At 34.8% G+C, this 20,075-nt stretch overlaps 1 protein-coding gene and 1 pseudogene across 29 annotated transcripts in view; both read left to right on the plus strand.

Moving 5' to 3' along the window:
• The window catches only part of Nrxn1 (neurexin 1), a 1,104,407-nt gene that overhangs the window by 203,953 nt on the left and 880,379 nt on the right, over window positions 1-20,075 (plus strand). The window lies entirely within an intron of this gene.
• On the plus strand, window positions 19,114-19,293 carry LOC116081208 (annotated as a pseudogene).

A 20,075-nucleotide genomic window follows, 5' to 3' on the forward strand; every position in this document is an offset into this window, starting at 1 on the left:
CTGTAGTCTTCTCTTGTTACAAATTAGAAGATTTAATCTCATTGATGCTGGTTCATTTGTTCAGTATCACACATCTACTTGATGGTGAGAGGATTTATTCCAAATTGGGTTGCATTCAGACTCTATATTCTTAATTATAAAGTCAACTTCTTCCCTTATTGCATTCTTTTCATTAATTGTATGTGGGGGTTGGTGATTATGTCATCAAAAGCTCTGGCAAAGCATAAGTAAATATGTTGATAGACATTAGTAGATATACAGAAATCTCACACCTCCTGAACTAAAAATACTGCTTTTTTTGCTAATTTCATGCAGGCATGATAGTCTTAGCATATCTTTAATTTAGTAACTTTAAAAATTGATTTTACTGTCTTCTGCATAATGGAAAATACAGTTCTAGACCTTGACCCTTTTAATATCTGCTTGGTTGGTTCTATGGCTGACTGGCTTCTCTGAGGAAAATAGGCATTGGAGTAGCTGGCTATGACCCTTAGCTGGCAGGTAACACCCAGAAATGCAATTCTAAAGCCACCCCAAGCTCCCTTGTGTTTGTTACTGAAAAAAGAACAAAGTTTTAGTTTAAAAAACAAAGAGTAAGCCTGCAATTTTTCACCTCATACAATTTTTTGCCTTTAGATATTTTTGTATTTTATGAATATATCCTCTGTTCAAATATTAAGTCAGTGAAAATGATGCCTGTGAACTTCTTTGTCCTTAACAAGGACCAAGAATAAGACTTTCTTTGTCTTGGCCAAAAGGCCAATGTGTCCTGAGGTAAATTAATTGGAATCAGTGAGGCAGTAGAAATGGAGAGAAAGAAAGCCTGAACGAGAAACAACATGGGAGAGAAGAGCAACAGAGAGACTAATGGAAAGAGAAAAAGGGCCAGTGCTGGAGAGCTCTGGCCTAAGGAGAAACAAGTTCACTGGAATGCACAGGATTCCACAGGCTGTCTCAGCACTATTTGTGCTCTCTGAAGCCCGTTCAATATGAATTTTATGATATTACTTGGTTTGTGTATATACTATCATTGGGATTTTGATAACAATTTCTTTGGCCCTGTTTAAGGATTTTAGCTGTATCAAGTATATGGTTACTGAAAAAAAGAAATAAATTTTTAGTTATTCGTATCCTTGGGTTTCTTTCAAAACTGTGGTTTAGCATGTATCATCCTTTTATCTCATTAAGTGTATTGACAGATGTGTTAGTGTTTTCAAAGCTACTTGTAAGTTTAATCGCTTTCACATTTTCCTGTCAAGATAACCATTGTTGCATGCGTTAACATTAGCAATTTTTTAGTCCTGCTTTTTTTTTAATATATATATTTGCTTTTGTTTGGTTTGGCTTGGTTTTAAGTAATCCCATCACGAGAGTTTGTCAAACATTGTAAACTGTTATTTGTACCTACTCAGGAATCAGGTGCATTCTGTGCTTCGTTCTGTGATAGTGTGTGATGGTGATGAATTTGGTTAGTGTGTTGAACTGACCTTTCATTCCATGGGCAAATCCTACTGGGTAATGCTGAATGATCCTTCTGCTGTGCTGTTGAATCTGATTTGTTCATAATTTATTGAGGCTTGCACCTATACCTATTGCCATATTGACCTATAGTTGTAATATTGGCACTGTTATCACTATAATACTAACCTTAAACAATGAATGCTCCCTACTATTGGTTTTGGAAAATTTTAAGAAGTATTAACTTTAATTCTGCAAATATTCAGTATAATTCTTCAGTGATGCCTTTTGATTTTGCTGAATGATTTTGAATCACTGCATAAATCTTCCTCCTTGTCATTTGTCTTTGTGTGTATGTGTGTATGCGTGTGGGTGTATATGTGTGTGTGTGCACGTGTCTATGGGTATCTGTACATGTGTGTACCTGTGTGCATATGTATCTATGTCTTTGTCAATGAGTGCTATGATTCCCATGAATTAATTCATTTTTTTCTTGGTGTTTGGACACATTTTTCAATGCACGTGGCTGTCTTCTGTATTTTCCTAACAGTGATGGGATTCTAACTGAGGAAGCTTGCACTACCGTATATCCACTTTTACAGTTTTCTTGCCTGTGTTCTCTGCCTTCCTTCATCCTCTCTCTGGTCTTTCATTGGTAGAAACCAGATTTCCACAATCCCGGAAGTACAGTGTGTGCTTCCTTCAGCCCTCCTTACTTTATATTACTTGTTGTTTCTGAGGCACATTAAGTCATGAAGGGTTAGATACCAACTTGTGTTTTGAAATGTAAATACTGCAAAAGTAAGGTAATGATGATACCATAGCCATTCATATTCCTTTTTTCCAGTCACCTTGAGGAGTATGAAATCTACAGAAACATTAAACTGTAGAATTTCTGGTTTAAATGAGGCAAAACTCACCTTCCACAACTTAATAACTCAAAAACAGTTCTGCCTAGTTAGAATTTGTGTGGGACACAGAAGTAAGGAACTGTGACCTTGATGACCAACAATTCCTAGGCAGAATCCTTCACAGTCCTGGTCCAAGAAATCTTCCACCTGTAATTCACGGCTTTCTTCTCTTTTAAGATACAGAAGTTTTCACCCCATAAATAAATAATCAGAATGCTTTGAAGGATAGTGTCTAATAAAGAGTGACAATTTGGGAATCCAGATGAGCAACATCTGCTTTATAATCATGTAAGGTTTATTTTCTTTCAATTTCTCCTATTTAATTCCTGCTAAAGCAACACATTATCTAGATACCTATCTTAAAGTTCCTGGGGTACAGGTCATTAGCCTAGCATTCCTGAGGATATTGGATCATAAGCTTTGCATTCCTGAAGATATGGGATCATTAGCCTAGCATTCTGGAGAATATGGGGTTATTCTGCAAAATTGCAAAATATGTCTTGAGCTGGGCCTATATGTCAGGAGTAGATCACTTGCCTAGAATGGATGAGGTCCCACAAAAGAATATCTTCTGATAATTTTACAGCAGAGGAAAAGGCTGGTGAAAATATTACTATTTTCTCAGCATAATTCTTCTCTTTCTGTTCTGAGAGGTCAAGTTCTGAGGGACTCCTGATGTGTGTAAACCAAATTGTGATGTCACTGAGACTTCTCCCTAAAGGTAAGAGATTAACATCAGCCCCCACTCTCCTGAGTGAGTCATAGATGAGGTAGTGGGTAAATGAGGGCTGTGAGACCTATCACCCTCCCTAACACAGCTCTGGCTTACCATTATAAAAATATCATATCTTTTAACATTAAGAGAAAAAGAACAAGTCTATTTTTCTTAGAAATGATCAATATGGCTGGGCGGTGGTGGCACATGCCTTTAATCCCAGCACTTGGGAGGCAGGGGCAGGTGGATTTCTGAGTTCGAAGCCAGTCTGGTTTACAGAATGAGTTCCAGGACAGCCAAGGCTACACAGAGAAACCCTGTTTCGAAAAACCAATGAAATGAAATGAAATGAAATGAAATGAAAGGAGAGGAAAGGAAAGGAATTGATCAGTATCAATCAACCAGACCCCCAGGGCTTCTAGGGGGAGTAAACCACCCACCAAATAGAACCCTTGGCTCCCTCTGCATATGTAGCAGACAATGGCCTTATCTGGCATCAGTGGAAGGAGAGGCCCTTGGTCCTGTGAAGGCTTGATGCCCCAGTGTAGGGGAATGCTAGGGTGGTGAGGTGGGAATGTGTACAAGCAGGAGGCAGGGTATTAGATAAGGTGTTTGTGGAAGGGAAACTGGGTAGATACAATGGTCTTGAGGCTGTTTTCTGAAAGTAGAATAATTTATGTGTGTACCATTCTCTGGTAGGAGCTATTTCACAATTTTTCTGGGTAGGCTTATGCATGATTTGATCTTAAAAGGAGGATTCCTTCAGAGTAAACTCCTGTGTAAAATGACTGACAGCATGAAATGCTTTGATTCACAGTCATACACACATACACACACTTTTAAATTTGATATTTTATCCATGTTTATAATGTAGGATTTATTAAGTGGCCACAAATTTCTGATACATTCTTTCTAAAATAGAGACATCACCATAAACATTTTAAATGTTTCACTCTATACAAATGGGAATAAGGAAACACTATGGCTTCTTTGATTTATAGAAAGAAGTGGTAAGGCTTTTGTGACCAGACACCTGAAATTTATTTCTCACATATTTTTCCTTGGTTATTCTATGTCAAGAATAGGCTCTGTAAAATTTTAATTACCTACCTCCCCCTTGTGCTGGTCCAATAGTAAAATTTACACAAGCATCATTGTAGCAGGACACAGGGACGATCTTATGTCAACAGCTCTTTTATAATTAACTGTACAGCTGTTGTTGCACTATCTGCTGTACCTGCCCACTAGGGAGCAGTCTAACGTCAGTTGTGTACATAACACATAATCACCCAGAATGTACCTGCTTTAAATAATAGAAAGGATCAAAATGTAACTTGCAACTCATCAAAGAACAGAATTTCAGAATGAGAAGGTGCTGAAACTACTGCAAACACAATGACAGGGAATATGATTAACTGAAACAAGCGAGGGTCATTTGGGACTCAATTAAGAACCTCAAGTGAGAAGGGGTTCAGATATTATGTGGGCATTTTCTTGATTAAAGATTAATGTGGGAGGGCCCAGCCGACTATGGGCTGCATTACCTCTGATCAAGTGATCATGAGTTGTATGAAAATGGAGACTGAGTAAGCCTGGGAACAAGCCTGTTATAGCTTCCTCCTTGGTCTCTGCTTCAGTTGTTAGCTTACCTTCCTTCACAATGGGTTGTAAGCTGGAAGGTGAATTAAACCCTTTCCTCCCCAGCGTGGTTTTAGTCATGCTCTTTGTTACAACAGAAAGCAATCTAGCACTCTAGAAATGTGGAGAAGACACATTCCAATGATACCTTTGTTTCATGAAGCAGAGTATGTGAGGAAATAAGAATAAATTAAAACAATTTATGAATATTTTAAAGTTATTTAATCTTTTTTTCAGATTCAAGTATTAGTCTTCATAGGAGATTCTTAGTATAATAATTAGAGGTTAAATATGACACCAATCCAAGGTGCAGGCAAAACTATCTAATAGGTTTGCCATCTCAGAATGAAAAATAGAAGAATGGTCATGAAGAGTTTCTATACTACAGCTCTTGGTATACTGTGGGCCTCTGGCTGGATAATGCACTTACTGTAGAGGGCCATACTACAGCCCTTGATATAGTGTGGACCTCCAGATGAATGTTGTGCTTATTGTAGAGGGTTATACTACAGCCCTTGGTATACTGTGGGCCTCCAGCTAGATAATGACCTACAGAGGCTATTCTCTACTTTTGGAGCTGATATCTTTTGGGCTTCTCAGACATAGCTTCTTCAAACCTTTATGCGGCAAGAAACTGAATGTGTGGGATATTGTCAATCATGGATCTGAGAGGTGATCATAGGGTTGTATTCCTTCATTCTGGCTATAGGTAGATCCTGGGAGAAAGACAGATGTTGTCTTTAGTTATATACCCACTGATGAACCCACCAGTCTATAGTGGATATTTGCAAACCCATCATCACACAGATCACCCTGACTACAAAGAAAGGAGTAAGGGAAAGGAATTTTAGGGGCAGGGGCTAGGGAAGTTAGTGAGCCTCAGAGAGGGTGATGTGAAGTTAATCAGGATGCATTCACCACACACGTATGTAATTGTCAAAGAACAAATCAGTATAAGTTCTAATGAAGTAAGTATGAGGCTTATGGAAAAGTTGAAAACAGTGTAGCATTTCTGAATACATGCAAATCAAAATTTAATAAAAAATTAAATACATAATGAAGCCAAGGCATTTGTGTGGGGCAGCACTTCTGTCATATCACATGACTATCCTATAGTCTTGGTTCAAAACAACAACATGGGCACTTTGCATTAAGTACACTAACCACAGAATGAGAATATTTGCTGCTAGAAAGATATGGGCTCAGATTAGAGACTGTGATACAAAAAATGCAAGATATTTACTATACATATCACATTTCTTCCATTTAGGGGCATAAAAGCTTAATTATGAAAAATTTAAATATTTTTCCTGTTATTTTTAAGCAGAGAAGTATCCAATTCGTAACAGCTTGGCTTATTCTGTGAATCTCTGATTTTATAAAGGGTCATTTCATTTGCTGATGTGAGTTTTTAAAAATCACTCAATAAATTTCATTTTGGGATTGAGACAGAGTATTTACCCACTTCAGAAATTGCTCTAAACATAGTTCTGCAATTTTATATTCCATATTTATATAAATCAACCTTCTTAGAACTGATGAACAAGAAATCAAAGCATTGACAAATTCAGAAAAATTCAGAAAATGCTGTGTGTCCTTCAGCAGCAAATAGCCAACTTTTAATACCTATGTAAAAAATAAATGACATTGATTGTATTAGTATTCAAATTTTGTTTCCAGATTTCATGAAACATAAAATATATACATGCAAAATTTGTTTTGAAATAATTTTATTATTTATTAGTACTAAATGTTTAAGCACACATTATATATACATTAAATGTATATATATATATATATAACATATATATTACATGTGTATATAATATATTATATATGGATATATGGATATATACATATGTGTATATATGTATATATATATAAATTAATATGGGATTGTTTAAAATTTTTTCAGGCCTAAAGATATCCTAGTTTAGGAAGTACTGCTTGTGATAATATGCTAGTAGTATAAGTGAAATTTGAGAGGTTTAATTTGGGATTTCATATCACAGTAGATTTCCAGGGTTAGTGAATGATGAGTAGAAGAGAATAGAAAAGTAAGATTGTTTTCAACTTCAGTTCAGAAAAAAAGTTTTATACTTATACTGATAAAAACTTGAGATGAAACCTTACTTCCATATTATCAACATAGGTAAAGTAAATGGGGGTTGCATTTTGCATGAAGTTGCCATGGTTACCTTACCGTGTAATGAGAGACACATATACAATTTCCACAACTGTATCTCTCTTTTTTAATCATCTTTCTGAGAACAAGCAATGCATAGTATTTGGAATATGATCTTTTATTTTAAATCTTTATAGGACAATTTCTTTTTAATTACAGAAGATTGGTGTCATCAGAAATATGAAACAGAAAGCCATGAAAATCATAACATTTCAATGATGTAAGGAGTTGTGTTGTCATGGTAATGTTTTGTGTGGAGGTGAAAAACAGGAAGAAACGCTGAAATGTGAACACTGAGCCTTTAATTAAACCAGTTAGAGGACTCTGGGTTATGGATCCATGTTCACATCTACTACCCTCAATGAAAGCACTAATTATTTAAATCTGATTTTGACTATGTGTATAAAATCTTACGTGGATGCTATTAATCAAATGCAAACTCACAAAAAGGGTGTTTATACAAAGCAGTGGCTTAAACCATGTGAAATTGATGCAAATAAAGGATAATTTTTACTGACAATCATGTACTTTCATGATGATCCAATATAGTGTTAGCTACTAATGCTATATATTATCAGGATATCCTCAGGGAGATGTAAAGGATGTCAAGATACAGAATTCTAGAGAATAATTTCTTATTTCCCACCATGTATTTTTATGAACATCTAAAAAGCCACAACAGAAATATGTAAATTATTTAATTAAATTGTAGCCGTGCATAATTTAACAAATAGAGACTTAAGCATATTTAAACATTTAATATATTTTATAGTCTATTATAATGAATTTTCCACATATATGAAATTTATATTTTATATATAGTATAATAGTTTAAAAATTACTATATCCAAGTAAAATTGTATATTGTACATAGTTTACATTATAAAGTCCATATAATGTTAAATTAAATTATTTGTACAGATATATTGATGATACAAAATGAGTTGGAACTATTTTACACACACACCTCTACCTCAGTCTTTATAAAGAGTGTATGATTCCTATTTGTCATATTGATCATTGGCCTATAAAAAACATTCTTAAAGACTGAAATCAGAGCTTTTCTATATTTTTGTGTAATATTCTGTTGTAATTTTGGAGTGTTGCACTAATACAGTGGTTCTATGCCACATGACCTTGTGGGAACTGTTTGATTTATTTAGAAGGCATATATGTAATCATATCAAAATTTCCATGTAATTTGTTATTCAATTCATCATTACTTTAGCGGGTGCATATACTAACTATAAGCTATTTTATAGTGAGTATATATTTTCTTATTGAAAAATCACAAAAGTAATAGGGGGCTTAACATTTTACATGAATTCATCTAGCAATTTAATTTAGATATATATATTATAAAATTGAGTGTTCAAATATAATATGAATATATAATCATATTGTCTTAAAACATAATGTAGTTCCATCACATGTAGACTTTTATATACACAATCAGAATTCTACTCAACATCTCTATAAAGTGATTGGAGAGTCTAGACCAGGAAGCAGTAAGTTTACTATTACATGTGGATTTCTTAATGGTTTCTGAACTTGTGTTCTCTCAAGATCTCATCATATGAAATTATCTCTGAGCATGAGACTGTTAATGGTATAATGCTAAAATGATAATAATGCCTGCTTCTTTAGTATTTGATGAGACGCTATTACTCAAATACCAAGTTAATTAATCAATGTGGTTTTCCTTCACATTTTACCATCTGAAGCTTCCTATTAAGTTAGTCGTTTATTGGAGCCACATAAAAGTTATACAAAGACAGTCAAGATACTACAAGCCTTTTCTGAAATCCCACAGTAAATTTTCAAGTGGATGTTTCTTCTCTTTATGAAAGAGTAGTATTGTTTATGCCATGGGAGGAACATTCAGAAGCACTCTAGAACACTGCTTCCAACTCCCTGTCTTGATGGTCCAACTACAAAATGTCCACCTTGTTTTGTAAAGTGGAAAAAACAAGTACAAATAATGTACATTATGAGGTGAGCATATGAAGGACAGAAAGAAACATTTATCTTGATACTTTTTGTTATGTGTACAGAAGACAGCCAAGTATTACACCAAACTGAAACAATTGTCTTGTCTGCCTTTTTAAGGGCAGTAATAATATTTGGAAAGAACAAAAAAATAACTTAGTGTAAAGGTAATTGAGAGATGTTAACAAGACATGTTACACAAAACTTCATAGAGTAGCAAATCTAAAGCCATACTATTTTTTTCTAGGAAGCCATTAGTTACTCAATGCATCTTTGAGAAGAGGAAAATATTATATTGTGTTTAAGGAATAAAGGCAAGTCAGATGTTGTGGGAAAAAAATTGACTTGGTAAAATGCCTTAGTAACATGCATGTAGGCCTGAATTTGATCCCTAACACTCAAGTGAGAAGCTCAAGTAGTGGCTGTGACTGTAATCCCAGTGCTGGAGAGGCAGAGAAAAGAGGAGCCTTACTCTTGCTTGCTAGGCAGTCAATCTTTTTGAGCTTTAGGCTCAGTGAGAGACCTGAAAATCTAAAATGAAGAGAGAATCAGGAAGATACGAGGTGTTGACCTCTGGACTCCACATGAGTACACACATGCTCATCTACACATACGTGAACACACTCATGCACAATTTTATAAAAGTAGCAGATATATGATTTGTCTGCAGGCAAAGTTTTAAACGTGATCATTATCCATGAAAACCTTTTCAAACTCTATTATTCTTTTAGAATTTCTGAAGTTCTTACATAGATACATATTTTCTATGCCTGCTTTCAAGTTTAGAAAGTTACTGTTAAAGTCCTAGCCTACTTATTTTGCTGATTAATTCCTGTGTTGTGTCAAGGAACAAAAAATTATTTTAAAGGTATTGGGGAAATTGAATATATGTACATGGAACTCAGCCAAAGGTTTCTGCTAATAGTGCTACTTACCGTGGCTGTTTATAGTATAATGAGTTTCTGAGTGTAAAATGCTTATTAGCAATATGAATGGTTTTTGAAGTACCAGGTGCTGACTCTTTAAAAGACACGAGCATTCAGCATACACATACTTTGATTTACTCTCAAGTTTCAAGATGCTGTGAAGTATTACTCTATTAAAGAAATTTCTGTCTTCATTTGTGTAAGGCAATACAAAAAGGCATGTGCGCGACTCTTTTAAAAAGACAAGCTTCCAAACATTTTTGAAGGGAATAAGTGGTCTCAATGCTAGATTCAATTAGGTGTATTCCAAAAAGATGTTTAGTGTAAAGAAAAAAATAATTAGAATTAGGTGGAACTTAGGCTCTGAGGTCAGCAAGTGATCTGAGAGGATTGCTTTAGAATGTTTTGACCTTAATCACATAATGGAATTATGTGAACCATGCATCTCCCTCTTAATGAATATGCATTGCCAGTATTACCTGAGTGTTCATGGGAGAGGAATATTATGGCAGGTTCAGTAAAGAAGTTTAATTAGCTGAGCTAAAAGATAATGGAAATGGATATCTCAAATATTGTATTTTTACATAGGAAATTGAAAAATACACATTTATGTTTTCACTGTTGAAGGTAAAAGATAGTGAATTATTCCCCCTTCATAGAGCCATTTAGATTCATCTCATGTAGAAGGTTCCCTCAAATCACTGTTGTCTGACAGGTGTTTGGCAACTGATGTGAAACATGTCAGTGACCTTGATCTGGTTCTTGAAGACATGTGTATATCACTGTAAACTATCTTCTCTCCCCTGACCCAAGGATGTTCTAACTGCATAACCATAAAAAATGTTTGTGTCTTCTAGATTAAAATTTAAATTCTTATGTTCTCTGGAACCTAAAGGTGCAGAAAAACAAAATTCCATTCTACTTGAATTTTAATAGCCACCAAACAGTAAGCCATTCTCTGTATCACTGCAAAGAGATAGATGATGGTTTAAAACACTAAAGTATTTAATAAATGAACACTTCATTTTTGCAATGAAATGTGAATTATGTCTAAGCCTTTTGCTCTAAAAAAGTACCTGTCTAGTATTTCTTTATTCATATTACATTGAGTCTATAGTAGATTTTACAATTACTAGGCAAGTGGATGGGTAATATAAAGTATTTAGATATCGCTCTAGGGATGCACAGTCAGACTTCATTGTGGAAGGATTTACTTCTTTTGTTTATATTTAATTTCTTGTGAAGTTTCATTTTGCTTTTATCAAATTTATTTTAAACTGATAAAATCAAAAACAGTATTTGTATATTTATTTATTTGATATCATGTTGTTGTTGATTTATTTACATACTGAATGTTTTAAATAAACTTAAACATGTTTCTCTTCAAATATATAGAGTTTGTGGTAACATTTTCAGTATTTTTCTCAAAAATTTTGGGACATATGCTTACATGTTTATATTAACATTAAGGCTTGAGTTGATTAGTGTTAACAGCTTGTTAGAATCATACGTAAACATCCCGAGCCTCTCACTTGAAAGATATGGTCCTCTTCGGGCTACACCTTAGTCCCTAATCACTCTCTGTATAAATAACACTTCTAATATTGTGCTGAACCCTGTGAGGAAATGGACCTTGACAGAGATACTGTCTTTTTAAATGTCTACTAGAAATAACATTTTTCTGAAATGTTCCAGTATAATAATAAAGGAATTGCATTACCACCTATGGTTATAGAAAAATTCTAATTCTTGCTGGACTGTTTACAGACTTCTTTTTTTGTCTTTTCTTTTTTTTTTAATTTATTTATTTATTTTTAATACTTTTTATTAGATATTTTCTCTATTTGTACACCATACAATATCTCCTTTCCCAGTTTCCCCTCCAAAACAAAAACAAAAAAAAACAGAAAACAACAACAAGAACAAACCCCTGTTCTTTCCCCCGTCCCCCTGTTCGCCACCCTACCCTCTCCCATTTCCTGGCCCTGGCATTCCCCTACACTGGGGCATAGGACCTTCACAGGGCCAAGAGCCTCTCTTTCTACTAATGACCAACTAGGCCATCCTCTACTATATTTATGCTGCTGGAGCCATTAGTCCCACCATGAGTACTCTTGTTGGTGGTTTAGTCCCTGGGAGCTCTGAGGGTACTAGTTAGTTCATATTGTTGTTAGTCCTAAGGAGCTGCAAACCCTTTAGCTCCTTGGATTCTTTCTCTACCTCCTTCATTGGGGAGCCGTTTACAGACTTCTTAAAGCCAATAATACTATTAAGATCTTTACCCAGTGTACTGTTTGCTCATCAGTAATCAGACATGCTATGTCATGTCATACTTAAGTTACTTGAATAGGTCTAGATAAGTTGATCTTAAAGAGTTCACTCTAATGATCTTGAAATACAGAAAATACTGAGATATTTAATGATATTCGAATATCTATCCAGTCACAAAGAGTCCTCCAACTCTACAGTTAGATATTTGTGTTTTGTACCTTCATATTCATCATACAGCAGAAGGAAAATAAATGGGTGGGGAAAGAATGGGATGTAACAAAACACTACCATCTGACTCTGAGGCTAAGTGTATTTGATAGTTAATACATTGGCCTTTCAGGAACACTCTAAGGTAACTTCAACGTTCATTGGTATATTTGACTTATAAAGAAAATTAAGCACAAGTCATATTTTCAGAGTAAATTCTTCAATATACACTGAATATGATGTAAGATGAATCAAGTGTCAAGTGTATGGCACCTACGTGCCTGCATTTGACAAGCAAACAGCCATGGAAAATTCCATCAATGACTAGATAAACACACAACATGGAAGGTTGGTGTGGTAGCATGTGTTTATAATTCTAGTATATGGAGGCTGAGACAGTATGTTAACAAGTTTAAGGTCAGCCTGGACTACATAGCAAGATCCAGGCTAGTTTTAGCTACACCCTGAAACCTTGTCTTTAAAAAGAGAGACAGATTATCTATTGTTTTCACTTAGTTTTTATGAGTGTAGGTAGAACAGGAAATAACTATTCTATTACACTTCAGTATTCAAAACAAGTTTAATGAAAGTGATAGAATGGAAGAGAAGCAATCTGTCTTCAAGATAGGGGCAATAACTCATAATGCATAAACACATAACATATTGAAACCTTTTTAGGCTTTTTATTTACCTAGCTTGCTCATTGTGGAACTATTCCTAGATGATTCAGCTGAGAAAGATATTCTACTAAGTCATAGATCTGTCAATTTTAGGGCTATGTATTTCCTTCCCAACCATGTATTTAAACAGAGAAAAGAAAATTCAACTTATGAAAAGTAAAACCCTTAAATAAACTTTACCTAAAGTAACAAGAAAAACATTCATATAAAATGCACTGTGTCATTTTTTTTTGTTAAGTAATAGGCTTAGAGGATATATAGAAATGAAGTTTACAACCAGAATAATGAAGTTCAAGTTTCTATATCAATGGTTTGTGAACATGAAAGCTATTGTTAGTGTGGTTGTAAATATTTTTTAACTATAATTTTGCACCTAAAGTTGATGCATGATTACTATTGTTTTTTCTAAAGATAAAATTATCTAACATTAGGTATTATTTAAGCTTCATCAACACCTAAATACAGAAAGAAATATGAATACTGTTACAATCCGAGGGATCCCCTTTTATAGTGGTTTCAGGTTATTTATAGTAAGCAATATGTGGGGTTTTTAAAACTTTTTTTATTATATATTTTCTTTATTTACATGCCATACAATATCTCCTTTCCCAGTTTCCCCTCCAAAAAAAAAACCCCAAACAAACAAAAAACAAAAAACAACAACAAGAGCAAACCCCTGTTCTTTCACTCCTCCCTCCTCTCTCCTCCCCCTGCTTGCCACCCCACCCTCTCCTGCTTACTGGCCCTGGCATTCCCCTACACTGGGGCATAGAACCTTCACAGGGCCAAGGGACTCACGTCCCATTGATGACCAACTTGGCCATCCTCTACTATACATAAGCTGCTGGAGCCATGAGTTCCCCCATGTGTACTCTTTGGTTGGTGGTTTAGTCCCTGGGAGCTCTGAGAGTACTAGTTAGTTCATATTGTTATTAGTCCTAAGGGACTTAAAACTCTTCAGCTCCTTGGGGTCCTTTCTCTAGCTTCTTCATTGGGAACCCTGCACTCAGTCCAATGGATGGCTGCGAGCCTCTACTTCTGTATTAGTTGGGTACTGCCAGAGCCTCTCAGCAGTGTGTGTTTTTATTTACAATGTTCTCAATTTTGTTCCTGCCTCAGCCTGCAGAGTTCTGGCACTGCAAGGATGCACCACCACCATGATTGCTGTGAAGTTTCTGTTGTGGTGATGGTTGTTTATTTTCTCATTTATTTATTTTCTTTTCTTTATTCTCAGTGCTAGGCATCAAACTCGGAGCCTAACATAGGCTAAACAAAGCACTGTAACATGAAGCTGCCACCTAAAGCAGGTTTCAAGGTTTCACCTTTAGATGACTGAAGAAGAAGCTGTCATTGGTGACTGAGGAATGGTCCCCTGAGCAACAGATGCCTACTGCTACAAGGCAGATGGTTTTGATTTAGGGTCAGGGATCAAGAGGAAGGAAATAAGAAGGAACCACAGCGGGACAGGCTTGACTCTGCTCCGGTTTGCCTAAAACACAGCCTTGTTCTGTTACTGCCTTTTCTTTCTAAGCAAAGTGGAAAATGTTCTCAGAATTCACATCATCGAAGAAACTGCAGGCTATATGGGGAGATCAGAAGTGTGCTTCTCAGGAAAGAGGTGGTTCTGAAACACATTTCCAGTGTAGCAGTAAGTATAAAAAGATTATACTTCTCATGTGTAAATTCAGGATAATGGTATTTTCCATAGGTTTATGATGGAGATCAAGGAAGACAGTATATGTTGAGCACCTGGTATGATCTCTTTCCACATAATAGACTGAGTAAATCTTAATTCCTATTAGAAAATTATTTTCCTTACTTATGCACATGACCCGTGCTCTACCTATATGAGTAAGAAAATTATATTTGTGCTGAAATTAATCCAATTATAAAGTTGGCTCTTCATCATTTTATAACTAGTCATCATACCTAACAGATTGATTTCACCCATAAAATTGATTTAATATTTGAAAAGTTGAAATATATGTCAGTAGAGGAATTACGGTGATATTTACTGTCTCCACATTTTCCATTGTGAATATTGCCGAGGCTGGTGAATGAATTGTACTCAAAATGTCAAACAAGAAAGAATTTAAAGGAGAGTGCAATAAAGACTCTGAGGTTGATCACAGTGAAATGGAAAATATTCACGTGTCAAAGGATCAGCCCCAAAACCCAAGAGAACAGCAAGAAAACCGAAGTCCTGTGTTATCATGAGAAGCAGTGGCCATTCAACATGTAGGTTATGGTGGGAGAAATGCAAACCTCTAACCTCAGCATAGCAAAGTCCTGTCTCTAATATTACAATAAAAGAAGCACTTTGCCCTTGAACGCAATGTCCTGGGTGTGCAATGATAACTCCACTTGAGCCCTAACCATACTCATTCCTCAGGCCTTTATGCCTGAAAACTCAAGTAGTTACATTCAAAAACATACTTTGTTAAGCCACCCATCACTTCTGCAAGAACATGCTCTGTGAAGACTCCCCGCATTAATTTAGTCAGATTAAAGGAAGAGCATGCCTAATCAGCATAGAAGCCATCCTAGAAAACATTGCACAATGGGTAAGTATATAGAATGTGCATTTAAAATGTACTGCACTTCTAAAGACTGGGAGAAAGAGACTTATGATGTAATGAAATTAGCATTTATGAATTCTCATATGCAATTTTAAAAGTCTGATAATTGATATTTACTGCTGGTAGACAAAATGAAACCACAAGCAGACATGAAATCAGGAATTCTTTTTAATTCTTTAACATTTATTTTTGAAACAAAATTTCATTAGTTGAACAGTTTGTGCAGAAAGTACTGTTTTGAATTTTAAAAATTACTTTCAATCTTCTTTGTGAAATGAGAACAGAAAAAATAAAGATAATATTAAAGTTTTCTATGAGAAAAATGTTTGTCATATCATAGTCTGAGAATATCTTCATTGACTATACTTTTCCTGCCCTTGAAATTTTATTAGTAGTTCTTCAATTAAAACTATATGTAAATGCAATCAAATCACAAAAAAGTAAGTGTCAGGCAAGTTTGCTAAAAGTAAGCAGAAAAACAGGCCTATTGTTATTATGAAAATGTTGATAGCAGTTGTATTGTGGAACATTAGTTTACTAGGGTTGCTCATTTCGAAAAAGGAAAAGGTAGCAAAATCTTCATACTTAAAAAAAAAATGTCACTATCTCACAGTTCTGGCTGGAAAGGAATCTGAAATGAAATGTTAGCGGAATCCATGGGGGTACATGGCTTCTCACACCTGCTGGGCACAGCCTTCATGGTCTGTGAAGATGTGTCATTTACATCCTGAGTCATCAAGCATTACTTCTGTGGGTTATCATAGTTGTGCAGAGATATCTTCTTTCCTCCATAAGAGAGCTGAATGTATTGCTCATATTTGAATTTGATTATCTCTATGTAGGCCATGCTGCAAATAACAGTACGTGATTAATAAGCTTTTAAGTTCCATTGCATGCATCTATGTGTATAGGGGTGGTTATGAGCACCATGCATAAGCCAGAGGTTAACTTTGGTATCATCCTTATGGAACTTTTCATCTTCTTTATCAAGATGGGACCAAGCACTTTCTAATTTGTCTAGTCTGACTGTCCAGCAAGAGCCATGCTGCATAGACTGTTCTATTTATGCTCCTTCCCCCAGGGCTGGCATTAGTTATCAGCTGTTGCATTGAGCTCATTTGCACTTTCCTACATATATATGCATTTTTGTGAGTTCTGGGATTGAACACAGGCCCTCCATCTTGCACAATGAGTACTTTAGTTGTTGAGACACTGCTTCAACCCCTTCATGAACACCCCACTTAATAACCTATAAGAGATAATGACAGGGCAAGCATTATAACTTTATAGCTAATATATGTTATTTTAGTTGACGTTGAAAGTGCATGAAAATATGAAATTACCAAGTTACAAACATATCAGGTATAGGTTAGTGAACATACAGTAGTGGTATCATAGCTTAATCAACTTTTACTTTCTCTGCTTCAAGGTCCATGCACCCAAATTCCATGACAACCAAGGTGTTAGAATTTTATTTCATTTTAAGATAACTTGTTATAAGAAAATCAACACACCAACTAAATTATTGTTTAAGAAATAACTTTATCCTTAGAAGGATTAACTACTTTATGCATTCTATGCTTTGTTAATTTTATATTAAAATTAGATCTGAAATAATTGAAAGGCAGTTACAGAAAATCTATATTTCAAAAAATAAAAATAAAAGAACAAAACAAAACAAAACATAAAGGTGTTTTTTTTTCTCTGTGTACCTCTCAGAAGTATTTGCCTGTTTTGTTTTGCTTTAAATAAAAAGGAATTTTAATGTTAGTGTTAAATGTTGGTTCTGCCATATATGTGTATATATATATATATATATATATTATATATATATATACACATATATATATACATTTTTGTAAGTTCTGGGATTGAACACAGGCCCTCCATCTTGCACAATGAGTACTTTAGTGACTAAGACACTGCTTCAACCCCTTCATGAACACCCCACTTAATAACCTATATATATATATACATCATGCTTACGGAGATTTCCATCTTCTATACTACGATTGGACCCAGGGCTTTCTAATTTGGCTAGACTGATATCTATCTATCTTCCATCTATCTATCTATCTATCTATCTATCTATCTATCTATTTATCTATCAATCTACTTAAATCTGGAGCATTTATACTGCTTTTTACCACAAGAAATAAAATGATTCACTATTCGCCATTATTGATGGAAGATATGCCACCACTTGTAAATCATTAAAGCTATTTAATAAGCATCAAAGATTATTTTCCTCTTAAATAAAAACTATTATTTGAGACTAACTTTATTAAAGTAGTTTTATTTAACTTTTGCTACTTGAATACTCAACATTTCAAATTTAAATAAAAGTAAAATATTTTAAAGAGCTATATATGTACATGTATAGTATGTACATGCAAATGAAATGTCTGAGAGTGTTATAGTACAGTGTTTCCAAACCAATACTGTATACAGATCCCAGAGACTTTCACCGTCTTTGCTACAGTGAGCTCATTCTCCCATCTTCACTACAAGGTACTCACAAACTGCTGCTTTGTGGCTCTTCAGCTTCCTAAAGATACAGGTATTTCAGCTACTTAGGGTTCTTTTTAGTTTTATCATCACTTTATGCTTACATATAAACTTAAATATAAATTAAAAGGCTTCTTACAAGTATGCAAACATATCACAGCATTTTGGGGAAACTAAATTTGCCTCAAGAAATTAAGAATAAAAATATTCATTCACCAAATAAGATGTTAATATTATTCTATTACAATGTTGATGAGCAGACAAAATCATCTGTGAATTTTTTTAACCTCATAAAAAAGCTATATAAATAATTTGATAAGCATATTTTAAAATCACATTAAGATACAGCATATCAATAAAGAAACAAAATACTTAATTTTCAGCTATTGCTGCCAGCAACTCATATATGAATTTCTCAGTTGCTTCTCCCATTATTCTCTCAAGATCATTTAATCCCATAGTAAAAGCAAAACATTTTAATTTCTTTGCAATTTGAGTACATTTTAAAGGCTTTGTAAATTATTACTCAGAAAAGGGCTCATCGAGATAGCAGTGACTTTACATTGCTTGAGATATGATAGTAGCCTAGACGTTGTGCTTTGCCTGCTCCAGTGCATGTATGCAGAAAAGCTGCTCAATGCATGACTTCCACACACCTTATTTCACTGGGAAAAAAGTTCGCACTGAGACATTCTGTAGCCCTATGTACACCATCACCCCCATTCACCTTCATCCTCTTCCTCCTGATTTCCTTTTAGAATATTGCCTTGCTGTTCAGGGTCTTTGGAGTCCAGGTGATGAATGGGGCCAGGAAATGAGCCCAAGTTAGTGAAGTTTTCTCTCCCTTTTTGTGTGGTGTTATTCATCCTCTAATCAAGGAACTACAGAAAAGAAGGTTTAACAATTTGTTCTGGGTTAAGAAAGGTAGTTTTTTCATTTTATTAAAAGTATATTTAAACAAATTGCACAGTTTCACTAATTATTGGGGAAAATAACGGTATGAGATTCTGAGGGCCTGAAGATTGTTGTATTAGCACTGCTATTGGAGCTTTGTGCAGTGGCAGTATCGTAGCCAATGAGGTTTATCCAAGGCACGATTATTGCTAATAGCACTGCTATTGGTTTTCTAAGGGGTTACATATACCTAAAATATTTCCATAATTCTGCATTCCTTTCTTTTAACTGAGCAGTCTATTAGATGGTTATTTATCAAACCATTAAGGATGATTTATTTCTTCAAAGAAATATTTTACAGAATTATAGGCCTGTCTGGTTTTGGTTTACAATTTTGATATGCTCTAAATAGTAAAGACCAAAGTATTTTACACAGTTGTGTTTTCATGTGAGAAGTCTTATCATTTCTGTATTTGTATATAAGACAAGTTAGTTCTTACTTACAGCAGATAATGCCAGGCATTTTTGAAAGATTGCATCATCTTAGAAGGATCAGCTTTGCTTGTAGAAATCTGACTAACAAAAAGCTAGCATATATAAATTATCTACAATATAATAGCATTTGTTATACATTATGCAAGTAAAATCAACAATAAAGACCTGTACAGTGGTAAGTCTTAAGCCCCATTTTACATTGAAATACTGAGCAGTTCTGTTTGACTGAACCAAATTAGCACAGGTAACACCGAACAGTTGAAATAAAACGACCTATCTCAAAAGTCTGTATGTATCCTCTTACTCTGGTGTCACTCTAAGTTTTCTATGCTTTGCATTATTTGGCATTTGTGGGCATGATCATTCTGGGACTGTTCTGTGTTTTAACAATGTTACCTGTACTCACTGATGTCGACAGCATCTATTATACTTCGGCATTTGGACACTTCATCAGAACCAGCCTGTGCCTAGCATTTATTCTAGCACAGGAGAAGCTGAGGCAGGAGGTCCAGTCTAGGCTATAAAGGGAATCTCTAGATTTAGTGTGTATGTATGAATGTATGTGTGTGTGTGTGTGTGTGTGTGTGTGTGTGTGTGTGTGTGAGAGAGAGAGAGAGAG

This window comes from Mastomys coucha, unplaced genomic scaffold (assembly GCF_008632895.1).
Source record: "Mastomys coucha isolate ucsf_1 unplaced genomic scaffold, UCSF_Mcou_1 pScaffold6, whole genome shotgun sequence".
Classification (NCBI taxonomy): domain Eukaryota; kingdom Metazoa; phylum Chordata; class Mammalia; order Rodentia; family Muridae; genus Mastomys; species Mastomys coucha.